This window comes from Cryptotermes secundus, unplaced genomic scaffold, assembly GCF_002891405.2.
Source record: "Cryptotermes secundus unplaced genomic scaffold, Csec_1.0 scaffold39, whole genome shotgun sequence".
In the NCBI taxonomy this organism is placed as follows: domain Eukaryota; kingdom Metazoa; phylum Arthropoda; class Insecta; order Blattodea; family Kalotermitidae; genus Cryptotermes; species Cryptotermes secundus.
In genome coordinates this window covers 744,747-758,406 of record NW_019723904.1, presented here as the reverse complement: position 1 = coordinate 758,406, position 13,660 = coordinate 744,747, and the positions used below count along the sequence as shown (strand labels likewise).

Genomic DNA, 13,660 nt, shown 5'->3' with positions numbered 1-13,660 from the left:
CGGAGATCAGTTTATCTTCTTAGTGACTAACAGACTAACCAAATAACCAGTCACCCATCCCGTAGAGCAGAGTCCCACTGTAGAATGTGGTAGTCGCTAAACTCCTGAAGATCATTTCAAATTCTTTTCGCTTCTTATTCGCCGTCTCACATGCAAACTCGTAGCTTCACGTCACTAATGCTCTGCAGAAGATAGTACCTATATAAGTACTTACGTGTATATCTCCTCTTGGAGGCGCGTACAAATACCTCTGACGTAGCCCTGCGAGTCGTAGGAACCGACGAAAAATTAACCCAGTGCCTGGGGGTAAAACTGCGCCACCCTGTTCCGGGGGGATATAAATACGGGGACCTGGCCCTCCAGTTTTGGAGAGTCTCGAAACTGAGACAGTAAAATATGGTCATGAGTCCCGCGGGACGCGGACCTGAGAATGACTGTGCTGGCGAGGCTCAGCAGCAGTTATAAACGATAGAAGTTTTGGCTCGGGGATCGAAGGTAAAGGATTCCGAATTGAATGATGTCAGTGCTTCTCCTTATTAATCAGCATCTTCGAGAAATGCTGGAGAAATTTCCGGAAATTTTAGGAACCAGGCATAAACCGTATTACAGATTTTGCAATACTTACATGTACCTTGTAATCAAATCCATTTTCGTCTTTGTTTCTTTCGCAGTCACATCTGCTTTACTGCTTTCAAGTGGACATCATACTCCTGAAACCCTTTGTGCAAAAGTTCCGTTCTTGTACACGTCCCGTTACGTTGGGATATTCCAAACTTGAACCATACATATTTTAAAATAACACAATTCATTATAATAATTGTATTGGTAATTTAATAAACAAGCAGTGCTATATTCTGGCTGTTCCACAAATAAGAATTGAAAATTTAAGTAATATTATTCCTTATTTCTAAATAAGTCTTTAAGTTTTGGGTGCCACAATAGAATTTGTAGTCGCCTTGATGGCCTATCACAGTTGCCGCCCGGTCTAAGGCATGAACTTTCTTCGCTCGCTCGAACGCTGGGATCGTGGGTTCAAATCCCACTCGAGGCTTGGATGTCTATGTGCATTTATTCTGTGTCTGTGCTGTCCTGTGTGCAGGTAGCGATCTTGCGACGGGCTTATTACACATTCGAGTCCTACGGACTGTGTAAAACATTAAGAAATTGAAAAGGCGGCCACCCAACAGAGGGCTGTAGAACCACAGATGGATGGACGGACGGACGGATTGCTTTTCACCCAGCCTTATAAGGAAAGGAACTAACTAAAAAAGTAGCCTCTGTGTGTTGCAGAATAGGGATGTATGTTCTATCGGCAGTTTACCGAATACGATGGAACGGAATGTATCCAGGCATATCCGCATTTGTTTGCTCATGTAGAAATGCTTGTTAGTTTTAATAACACTTGTCACATGGCTTTGACGCTGTCGTTGGTGTCATGTAGATCCGTCAAGCTCGAAGCGTACTCAGATAAGCACACCCATCCAGATCCATACATATTGATCATGGCCTCATACATATGTTCAGCTATTACCTGTGACACGTATTTATGTCTTGCAAAATCTCAGCGCTGGGTATGATCGAAAGCAAGTTGAAACGAAAAATACAGTGCTTAGAATTAAACCTCGCTGCAAATATAATCCTTACGCTTTCCGGAGTTCTGAGGATCACGACAATTTTGTGAGGGAGAGTGTTTCTTCCTGTGCTTAATTAATTAAGACTATGGGCGGTGGAGCTACATAGCTTCACCATTCTTTACTTCGTCATTACATCGAGTTGAGTGGTCAGCTTCACGCCCCTGCTGCTTTACCTCCCCCGGCGAAGAAGCCCCTGGTACCCATGGATAGAAGGCTGCGTGGGCACCAGAGTCAGTCTGGACGCTGTGGAGAACAGAAATCTTTCACTGCCGGAATCGAACCCGGGCCTTCCAGCCCATAGCTATCCCGATTCCTCTCACTCTGAGGGATGAACATAAATTAAAATGTTTGAAAACTATCTGCTTAGGAAGATATTGTGCCTAAAAAGGATGAAATTGACCGAAGGGAATAATTTAGGATTCTACGTATCAAGAATTTAATCCATGATGTGTATACAGTTGCCGTCTTGTAGTGCACTCAATTTCACCTGTTACTTCACGACATGTTTCGGTAACATAGTGCCATCATCAGGTGTCCCAATTACGCTAATCTATTTCATTGCAACAGGACGCTAAAATACAACATTAAGAATTTAATGACTGAATTCGAGAAATGTTGACTGTCATTCGGTTCAGAATCATTCGCAATTCTATCTTCTGTCTAAAACCATGAAGACTGAAATATGACTTTCAGCGGGCGTACCGTAAAGGTACCTATTGTTATACATGGGCGTGAAAACTTGATTTGTAACTTCAAGGGAAGAACTCAAATTGAGCGTCCTGGAGAATAATAGCGTTCCTTGTCCAGCGAGAGAGGCAGTAGCAGAAGGAAGGAGAAGATCATGCAACGAGGGATAAACGATTTCAATTCTTTTATTCTTACGTGCCCACTAGCTCTGCTTCATCCCCGAATGTTATGTGGGCGTGGATGGAAATGGTCATGACCTACTTGATGGCATGCTACAGTTCGCCTGAAGAGACTGAGGAAACGCACGACAAACCCCAACCGTGATTCCGAACACGTTCTTTCCAAATACAAGTCTGCCTTCCACAAGGAAAGAAGAAGAAAGAAAGTATAAATGGGAAAATGACGTTAGTAATACGTAAACTTAAGTTGATTTTTTTTCTTGTCACTACAGCCCCAGTGGGCCTAGGCCTACGTCCATGAACTTCTCCGTTCACTTCGGTTTTTCTAGATCTTACACATTCGGTAGGACTCCTTGGGCGGGTGATCAGCTCATCGCAAGGCCTCTACCTGTACACAAACACAGAAAAACGCACACACACAAACTAAACATCCATGCCCTGAGTGCGATCCGAACCCACGATCCCGGTTTCCAAGCGAGCGAAGACAGTACATGCCTTAGACCGCTCGGCTACCGTGACCGGCTAAGTTTATGAAGAAATAGAAATAACGAAATAGAAGAATAGCATTGGCAATAAGATATCAAACTGAATAGATGTATGTGTGTGTAAAGGAGCTATATACCGCAAGAATGTAGTTCTGACAACGCAGATCTATGTTTACCAGATTATAACTGAGTAAACTTAAATTTAAAAAAGGGCACGCTGTAGCGTAGTTGGTTCAGGCACTAAGCTACAAACCGGAAGGTCGCGGATTCAAGTCCCGATGAGGTCATTGGATTTTTAAATTGACCTAATCCTTCCAGCCGCACTATGGCCCTGGGGTCTACTCAGCCTCTAACAGAAATGAGTACCAGGAATCTTATTACGGGGTAAAGGGCGGCCAGCGCGTAAGGCTGACCTCACCTCCATCTGTGAGTCGATTGTCTAGAAAATGTGGGAACTTCAACGTCTCACAATCCTATGGGGCTCCACGGCCTGTTACAGGGATAGCTTTACTTTTTACCTTGTAGATAGTTTTAAGTGAATGTTTGGGTAAAATTATTTCCGAAAAACACACTGTCTATATGGGCATTATTTATTTATTTAGTTATCTATCGATATATTCTTTGATATATGTATATGTGTAAGTAAAGCTATCTCTGTAACAGGTCGTAAAGGCCTATAGGGTTGTGAGACGTTGAGGGTCCCATGTGTATATATGTAAATGTATGTTAAGTTGAGTTAGGTATGTTTTGTTTTTTAGCTTAGATTAAAGATAATTAATTATTAAGCAGTTACACTGTTCCAACTTCGGTGTCATGTTGCGTATATATATATTTCGAGCAGAGGAATTCCTGTAATGTTTGATATAGTCTCTAATGAACACACTCGTGCCATTTGTTATAAGAGCGCACACTGCATACCTCTGGTGACCCAATGTAATTTATTGACCATTGTTGCTGGTCTCTTTATGAGGAGAAAGTTGTGCTGTAGGTGTCGTGTGTTACGTTGAGGCAATATGTTTCTAGGTGATTGGTATCCTAGCGTAGCCGCAGAAGCTTCTGAGCATTATATTAAAACTATTTCTCTCATATTCCTCCGCAACTTACGCTGGAATTTCCCATCTTATGTCAGTATAAAGGTAAGGCTATCCCTGTAACAGGCCGTGGAGGCTCATAGGCGGAGACTCCCGGGGCTTCCACATTATCTCTAGACTATTGGCTCACAGATGGCGGTTAGGTTATCAGCCTTACGCGCCATCCTCTCTTTACCCCCAGGAAGATTCCTGGTACTCTTTTCTGTCAGAGGCTGAGTCGACCCCCAGGGCCATAGTGCGGCTGGAAGGATTAAGTCAATTGAAAAATTAAATGGCTTAATCGGGAATCGAACCCGCGACCTTCCGTCTTGTAGCATAGTGCCTTCACCAACTATACCGCGTGCTTCATGCCAATGTAAGTTCTTAAATGTCATTGTTAACAGGCGCGACTTGCAGTCTTAAAGTGTCTGTTCTGAATTTCGAAGATGCTGGATATCCCGATTCAAGCTGTTTACGGGTTTCCTTACATTTTCCAGGCCAGGATAGAGCCTTCAATCATTGTACGTCCACTTTCCCACCATTGACCACCGTTCACGACGCTAATTTTACTCTTAGATTATTGGATGCGAAGTAATTTCCGTAGCCGACATGACACCTTAAAGTAACATACAAACACGGTACCAAATTTAAACTTAGATTTGAGGTTTTCACGACGGTGACTATGAAGAATGACGTCTTCTTGAATGTGGCGCCGTGTAGATCTTGTGTGAACTCACGTTTCGGAGGAACATATCACCTCCATCTTCAGGGTAGAAAAATTCTCGAGCGATGAACCAGATTGAGCAGGTGGCTGCAGCCTCACTCGCTGATTTTTCTACCGTGAAGATGGAGGCGATACGTTCCTCCGAAACTTCGGTTCACACAAGATCTACACGGCGTCACATCACAGAAGACGGCATTCTTCAACTTTAAGCTTAAATTCAAATAAAACAAAATGTGTTTCGAATTAATTATGCAAAGCAAGCTGACGTAAGAGCATAATTTCTGTTACTAAACACGTATAAAACCTAAATGGAAATAAATAAACAAATAAATGTACACGTGTGTTTGTGTGTGCGTGCGTGCACGCTGCATCCGTCAGTTTGAACAGTGGACCACGAGTGTGTTGATCTGTGTAATTTCATGTTTCCACGTTGCTAACATATGTCGGCTATTACATACATTGTTCACGTACATTCAGGGCCTGTTTGTAGATATAGGAGTAACTCACTGAGCTAAATCGCTTTATGTATACAAAACTCTACATGGCTTCATCATTACAACTTTCAAAGTATCGTTATGTTTAGGATTTCTAGATTTAAAATTTCAACCTAAGAAAGGAGCGACAGTAGCAAGACAGAAAGTTATACAATAAAGTTCATAATTTTTACGCTTCACCGAATACTGTTACGACGAGGAACTCAAGGCCCATGAAGGGCGCCAGACATGTAACCCGCCTGATAAGAGGCACTTTGTGTACATAGTCCGTGCAAGTAACTCATTGTGTTAGTTGAGGTTCATCATCTCGGAGACCCGGGTTAAAGACTAGGACAGTCCGTGTGAGATTTGTTATGGACGGAAGGTCACTACGGCAGTAATTATGTTTTCCACACCAATCATCATTTCACCGATGATTTCTACATACATACCAGCATCCTCATCACCAGTGGGTGGCAGAGTAAAACATTGCTGACTACAGCATCACTCCACTCGCGTTATGTTTCTATAGGCGCGGACAGTAAGTCAGCATTAAGTAGGTTAGAGAGATACAGGGTGTGAGAATGAGGGCCATATTCAAATGAAGTTGGTGGGATGCAGTGGTCAGCCTTTGTGGTGAACCTTCGTGTTCCATGAAATGAAATTTACATACCAACTGAGCAGCTGTCAGCTTTTCAAAGTAAAATTCTGTACCGTGGAGTTTGTGTGCTATAAATTTCGCTTTTTGGACCAGCTGTTGATGCTCGGAAATTACATTCTCCTGGCCGAAAATTTTGTTTCTCTAACCTGCACTACACTGAGCTGTTGACTTTAAATGTAGTGCTATTCTTAAGATTTCTCAAGTCTATTTGAAGTATAATAAAAATATATTATATACTCGAATATTAGCTACAAAATTATTTGAACGACATGAATACTGTAAAAATAAGATAAAGCTATCCCTGTAATAGGCAGTGAAGGCCCATAGGGTTGTGAGACGTCGAGGCTCCCACATTTTCTCTAAACAATCGGCTCATAGATGGCAGTGAATTTGTCAACCCTACGCTCCGGCCGTCCTTTAGACCCAGGAAGTATCCTTGTATTCATTTCTGTTAGAGGCTGAGTGGACCCCAGGGCAATAGTGCGACTGGAAGAATTAAGTCAACTGAGAAATCCAGTGATTTCATCGGGAGTCGAACCCGAGACTTTCCGGCTTGTAGCATAGTGTCCCCACCAAATGCGCTACCGCGTGCCCCCATGAATACTATAGTTCATAAATATGTGGAAAGTTGGTGAAGGTGTCATCCCCCTTGGGATATGCGCCTGACCTGTTGACGCTTACGAGAACTCTGGCGCGGGGAGCAGTGTGCGGAGTCTTTGCGTAATGACAACTTATAGCCGACTGTTACCCAGTTCTGAATTTGTGTCAAACTAAATTGAAGTAAACTAGAATTTACACGGTCGAACTCAGTGCATGTACTGAAGTAAGCAGATACGTACAAATTTGGGCCATGTTTACATCACAACTGTTCCGACACTAACGATTTAATCTTCGCACTGGCAATTAAAGCAATATTTAAACTTGTTTGTTGTCTTTCAATTATTAATTAATTTATTACTGTTATTTTACCATGTAGCGGGTTGGCGTGGTGGTCACGCAGACCCATACTGGGCAGATGGTTGGTTGGAATCTGAGCCGTGACAGCGGATATCCTGCATGAGTTGTCTCGTGATTTTCCTCAGTCCCTGTAGGTAAATTCGTTGATACTACCTCGAGTAGGTCACGGTCGTTTCCTTCCAAATCCTTTCAAATTCGTCATGTACGACTAGCATCCGGCTCTATAGGCCTCTGTTCCAGCTAATGGTAGCCTCATAAAGTAATCCACGAAAAAGTGTTTACTGTCACGATCAGTGGCGGCTCGTAGCTAAAATTAGTGGGGGTGCTACTCCAGAAGCGCACAGTTCCATACAAAGATTTGGCTACTGACATTAAGCTTAAGGATTATATATTGTATTGTACAAGTATAAAGAAAGAATTAAAGAAAAAAGGACTCATTATATAAATGTTATCGATAATGTCATGTGGAAATTGGGGGGGCTGCAGTTCCGCAGGCCTATACACGGGCCGCCCCTGGTCACGATGTTAATTTTTCAAATGTCAGTCATCTGAGATGTGACATGTATAGACTCATAGGCTTATGGCGACGTTTCGGAGAAGCATTCTTCATCTTCAGGATTAAAATATGTATTGTATGTTCATCGATTTGATTGATTATATATGTTGGTTGTGAACAAGGAGGTTCAGTGAAGATGGAAGCAGTAAATTTCTTCGAAACAACTGTGAGACTTTGCAATGTCATAGCCCAGAAAGATACAACCTGAACGATCGCTGTCGTGGAAACCAAAAATTTATGTTATAATAATCATTATTATTCTGAGTGTAATGTGCCTTCTCTTTATTCGTCTATTTTAACTGAAATGTAAAGAATTGAAAGTGCAATCTGCATTGAGTTAGTCAAATATACATAGGCCGTATATATAAATTACTACTTTTTATAAACTTAAATCATGAAACAGAATTGTCTTGGGATTTAAATGTGTGGATATTAGAATATCAAATGGATACGCGAGAGGGATGTATGAATATCACTGCTGTGTCACAATTACTATTAACATACGGGTCATGAAACAGGTAATGCTGTACCTGTGCTTAATTGAGCATCACGCCATGAATACATTGGGGAATAGAGGCATAACTCCATGCATTCTTAATCGTGATAACCGGTAAAGGTAAATGGTCAGCTTCACGCGCCGACCGCTTTAAATTCGAGAAAAGAGCCGGTGGTACCCACTGAGTAGGAAGCAGGACTGGCCCCAGAGCTGAAGATAAAACGTCTTGCTCCCAGCTGGAACCGAACCCCGATTCCTAGGTCATCCAACCCGTGGCCTAATCTATATATTGACTGAGCAGCCCTGACTTCGTTTGATGTAGGATTGATTGATCAGTAACTGTCAGATGACAGGTCCACAGTCTCTTCCAAAACAGTTCCTCCACTTAATGTGATCTTCTGTTTTTGGAAAGAGACTGTCCAGGAAAAGTGATAATGTGGTAGTTTTTCCATTTGCTTTCCACATCGCAGTACAACAGCCGTTCAAACCACTCTGGTCACGCCTGTTGCTATACGAACTTGAACCATCTCGAGCATCATTTGTTCTGTGCTTCAAGTCGCTGCTGATGACGCTGCTTCCGGCATCAGTTTTTGGTTTTTGGTGTCTCTCTTCGTCTGATGCCTACCCTTTGACCTGTCCAGCAAGGGAGGCCCTGCCAGTAGCTACGCTACCGCTGGTATAGCTCTCAGGGTCCTTGGCATACTCAAACCCCCTCACCACGATAAGGTGGAGACACCAACGAGGGGGTTGATGTAGGACATCAAAATAAATTGCAGTTGGGGAAGGTATTTTAAATCTCTATCTCCCAGCAAACCCCGCTGCAGCGTGATCTATAATAGTCGTATTTTTATTTAGTTTCTAGCGGTTAATCTCTCTCTCTTTCACATATTTCACGGGGATAAAAGAGAAAGGATTAAATAGTGTGGCATTGGATGCATGACGGTAACTTTGAGGGATTTGTAAGATTTATGTCTCCTCCCTTTTGTAGTTGAGTTTTGATCAAAGGCATTATTAATGAACTTCTCTTGTGCGGGTTGCCTTTGGGTCGGCTTCTTAGAATCGATCATTGCAGTAAGGTCTTGTGCAAAGCGCCACCTCGTCTGTGAGCTTATCTGAGGGAAACACTGGATCCGAATTCGGCTTCGCTCAGAATGTTGCTTTTGGCTTTCAGATGAGGCTCCTGCCTTGCTTCCGTTGGAACCAAAATGAATAAGGAATTAGTTGCCGTGTGTTTAAGCGGCCTCCATAGTCTACGGGTAACGTTCCCACCTCATGACTCGAGGTACGCGGGTTCAAACCCCTCCTCCGGGAGGTACTTTAAGCTGTGGGTCCCGTGTCGTAGATTTACGGTACGTAAAAGATCCTCATGTCTCTAGGAGACCTCTGAGCAAAATTAGGCAACACATTTCCCGCCCAAGTAGTTTCCAATGCCTCTGGTAGATGGGGGAAATATGAGGTACCGAGGGCTCACCTCGTTGGCTGAACGGGGCTGATAGGACGCACCAGTACCGGCAGGGTATGGAGACAGTAGAAATTAAAGGGGGACGAACAATGGACCAATAACTGGTCTAAGTGCATGGGGAAACCCACCCCCCTCTAATAATAATAATAATACCGTGTGTTTAAACACGTATATCGCTGTATGAGCTGAAATGTTGCTTAAATATTTTCTGATTGAAAGCATCTGTCATGAATAATAATGCCACTTCATTTCCACAGATAGAGTTTCAGACATATTGAAGAGGGATTTGGTGATTCTGTTACGGGTTTCGGGCACTACTAATTCCTTTTAAGGATTCGGTCAGTTGTAGTGTATGCCCACTGATTGTGCCATGGCGTTCCAACTTCCGTTAGCATATAACACGACTACTGTCCGAACAAGAGTGCTCCTGGGTGTGGAAGTCTGGGGTGGCAAGTTCCTGCAGAACGCTGGTAAACTACCACGGCATAACACCTCAGAGGTAGCTGTTCTTCAGTTTCGACTGAAAGAACCACAGATCACGCCTACGGTCCTAACAGTTTTGTCCACTTCTGTCGGTCGGGTCGGGTAAGTTGCAGCTGACTCTCGCCAGCACAGTCATTCTCGGTTCCGGGTCCCGCCGGACTCATGGCGGGAGTCATGTGATTACTCGTCTTGTCCACTTCGATTGGCATGTAGTTTGTATATAATACAGTATAGTATGCAATGGTGCCGACGTTTCGGATGTACATACGTCCGTCTTCATGCCCACATCGACTCAGTGTAGAGACCCAGCTGCCGAAGGAACATCAACAGTGACCCACTGTGATAGCAGAAAATCAGTAAATGTATGCAGTACGTAATATGCACTCGTAGTAATGTTGTTATACAGACCTTCACACCATAGATTGTATTTGCCTGTGTGCGTTATCAGAAAATTATCGAAATTGAGGTTTAGTAGGCATGCCGATCACGGTGGCTGCGCGCTCTAAGGCACGAACAGTATTAGCCCGCTCGAACACTTGGATCGTGGGTTGAAATCCCACTCAAGGCATGGGTGTCTGTTTGTGTTGTTCTATGTGTAGGTAGCGGCCTTGCGCCAGGCTGATCCCCCGTCCAAGGAGTCCTAGCGACTCTGTACAGATTAGGAAACTGAAATGGCGGCCAGGGTTCACAAGGGCTGTAAAGCCATGTATAGATAGATAGGTAGGTAGGTATGTTGGTAGATAGGTAGGTAGGTGGGTGGGTAGATATATAAGTAGGTGAGTGGGTAGATAGATAGGTTGGTAGGTAGGTAGGTAGATAGATAGGATTATACATTTCATCTTGAGATTTCTTGTCCTGATCTAAAATTGTGTGTCAGAGGGAAGGAAGGAAGCAAAAAACTGAGAAAGGAAAAGAGAAGGATGATTGATTGATTTTTAGTTTATAAATCGACGCGTAATGACAGTATTTACTCGTATAGCGTTGACTGAAATTGTGATTATGAATGATAAATTAGAAAGCCGTCGTGGTGTATATTAAGGTACTGCATAGATCTGAAATATATTTCCGTTTTCATTATTAAATCTTTGCCTATCCAGCGTAAGCTGTTAGCGTAAGGAATTGTGTACCACTTGCATGTATACCGTATGCAGTAACGTGTTCACGATTAATTGGCTTGTGACCCCACTGAAGTGATATGTAGCGAGGAGGAAAAGTCTTCACAGGACAAATAGATGGATCAGGCGAAAGGGATTTACAGAATTAAGTGATTCTAAGAAATATGAAAAATTGTTACAGAACCGAGAACAAATAAGGCTGTTCTTGAATAAGATCATGACATATAGAGCAGAAATAAATTACAGCATATAAGGTTTGGCTTACGGAAAATACTGTGACATGTTGCGCAACCGAGGACCCCTACCTCCCCAGCGGCACGTGGCGGTAACGTAGCGCTCGCGTAATAGGCGAGTCATCACCCCGCCACTCTCCCCGCGGTGACGTCACGAGCGGAGCCGAATTGAGCCGAGCGGAGCCGAAGTTAGCCGAGTCCCCGCAACCTTGTAGCTATGCAACGCGAGTCAACAGCGGTGACGTCACCAAGGGGTAACAGCGTTGCTAGGCTATAAGAAACTTGCCACCACAATTATCGAGGGAAAAGTCACTCAAGCTCTACGTACGTATGGTGCTTTAATGCATAGGACAAGAAGTTCTGGGCAGACCTAATCGGCTGCTTTCTTTTGATATGTCACGGGCCTCATATAAAACAAAAAACTGGCGGAGCACTGAGATACACAGATGATGGCCTATTGCCTAGCAAAGTTAAGGGGGGGGGGACTCAGACAGCAAAACGATCTCATAAGCCTCTTCAGCTTCAAAAATTTGTGGGGAGTACACAGAAAATAAGGTGGTCTCATAATACACAGAAGAATTTATGGGAAGAACTATTGCCTACTTTCCTTTGATACGACAGGCACGGCATAGAAAACGAGGAAAGAAAAAATGGGAGACACACAGACAGCAAAGTGATATAAGCCACCTAACAAAAATTGAGGGGGTGGACGCAGACAAGTAGACAGGAAGGTGATTTCATATTCCTTCCTTTATTTTTTGTTCAAAATAAGAAAAGTAGGTTAACAACGAGGCGCGGTCGGATGTACATACAAAGTGTTCATTCGGGTACACGTAGCAACAGCACATCCGTTATATATGAATATACTCGTAGAGGAAAAGAGAGCAGTCCGCACATGAGAAGGTTTGTGCCCGTAATCCCTTTTAAAATTTGGTGGACCCTGCGTAATTGCCCCAAGAGAAAAGTGTACAGAACCTAACAAACCAAAGGCTCAACCCAAAAGTCGGTTAACCGAAAACGTTCTCTCGTATGAACGGGTATGTTCAGATTTAAACCTGCTGGTCAATCTCTGTAACGGTATAATAGCACCGTGAGCCGTACGCAGACCATGGAGAATCTCATCTCGAACAATTTTTGTAAGTTCCTTCTGTAATGAAAACATTTATAACGTGTTTCGGTGTACATTTTACTAACCAGTTGACCGAGTTTGGGGTCATGCTGTATAGCAATAGGGAATAGTCTAACGCAGTGTTCCTCAACCGCCGGGCCCTCGTCTTACGAAAAAACGGAATTTACTGAGCCGCGGTCTCGCAAAGGTTGACAACCACTGGTCTAAGGCATAAAATGTCTTCGTGGGTTCGAATCTCACTGGAGGCAATGATGTCTGTGTGCGTTTATTCTGTATTTGTGTTGCCCTGCGAGTAGGCTGCGGCCTTGCGACAGAGCTGATCACCCATCCAAGGAGTTCTAACGACTGTCAGTAAGATATGTAATTCCAGATTAAATCTGAAGAGAATAGATCAGAAGGCAGAATAGGAATAAGAAACAAGGTTTAAAGTTCGCTGTTTCATTACAGCATACGTGTATGGAAAGGGATCAGTTTTCACACATCTGTATGAACAGATCAGCCTTCACCTTCACGTTCAACTCGCCTTTAATATTAAGCAAAATGTAAGACCGAGCTAAGGAGGCTGGGAAAATCGAAAAGCTCATTCTGATTCAGTGGGGCGCCCCTGAAACTGGAACGGAAATAATATAATGTTGAAAAACAGCTTTAAAACATATCAGTGGATGAACCACAGAAGCAGAACAAATCTAACACAGCATGTCATCAGTAATGTTTGCTGTAACCCAGTTTATTTAAAATTAATTTCATAAGCTCTGGAAAAACATAGCCATATATATTTAGTACTGTACAGAAAATCTATATGCAAACACAAGCTTCCCCAGGGCAATGAAAATGTAGTGTATAGCTCTAGGATAAGTGGTTATTTACATTCATATCGGAGGGCAGAAAATTAAATACTTTTTCACGTATTTAAAATACTGTGAGCGCCAAGCATATTTCGAATAAATCTGAATATTTACAATAAATCCATATTTTCATGAACTTGTTCAATACATGTCGTTACCCAAGTAGATAAGCCTGACGGTAAGGTAAGCAAATCCAAATCATGAATACTTTCCTTCTTCTGGGATACAAACCCGTGTAGTCAGCTGAAAGTAATCAGACGTTTCGGAGGGGCACGTCTACTTGCCACCTACTTCACTCTGGTTTCTTTCTTGGCTTATTCGTCGATCCTGAAGATTAAAGAGATATGTTCCTCCGAAACGTCGGTTAACTTTAAAGGAATTACACGGCGTTATATTCCATAATCACCGCTCAAATCTTATACAATTGTAATCATGATTATGTGCGTGAGGTATCCGAGCAGCATCACAGTA

At 43.0% G+C, this 13,660-nt stretch overlaps 1 protein-coding gene across 3 annotated transcripts in view; it reads left to right on the top strand.

Annotated features, from left to right (window-relative positions):
• The window catches only part of LOC111861915 (E3 ubiquitin-protein ligase TRIM9), a 422,827-nt gene that overhangs the window by 349,424 nt on the left and 59,743 nt on the right, over nucleotides 1-13,660 (top strand). The gene's annotated exons all lie outside the window — the stretch shown is intronic.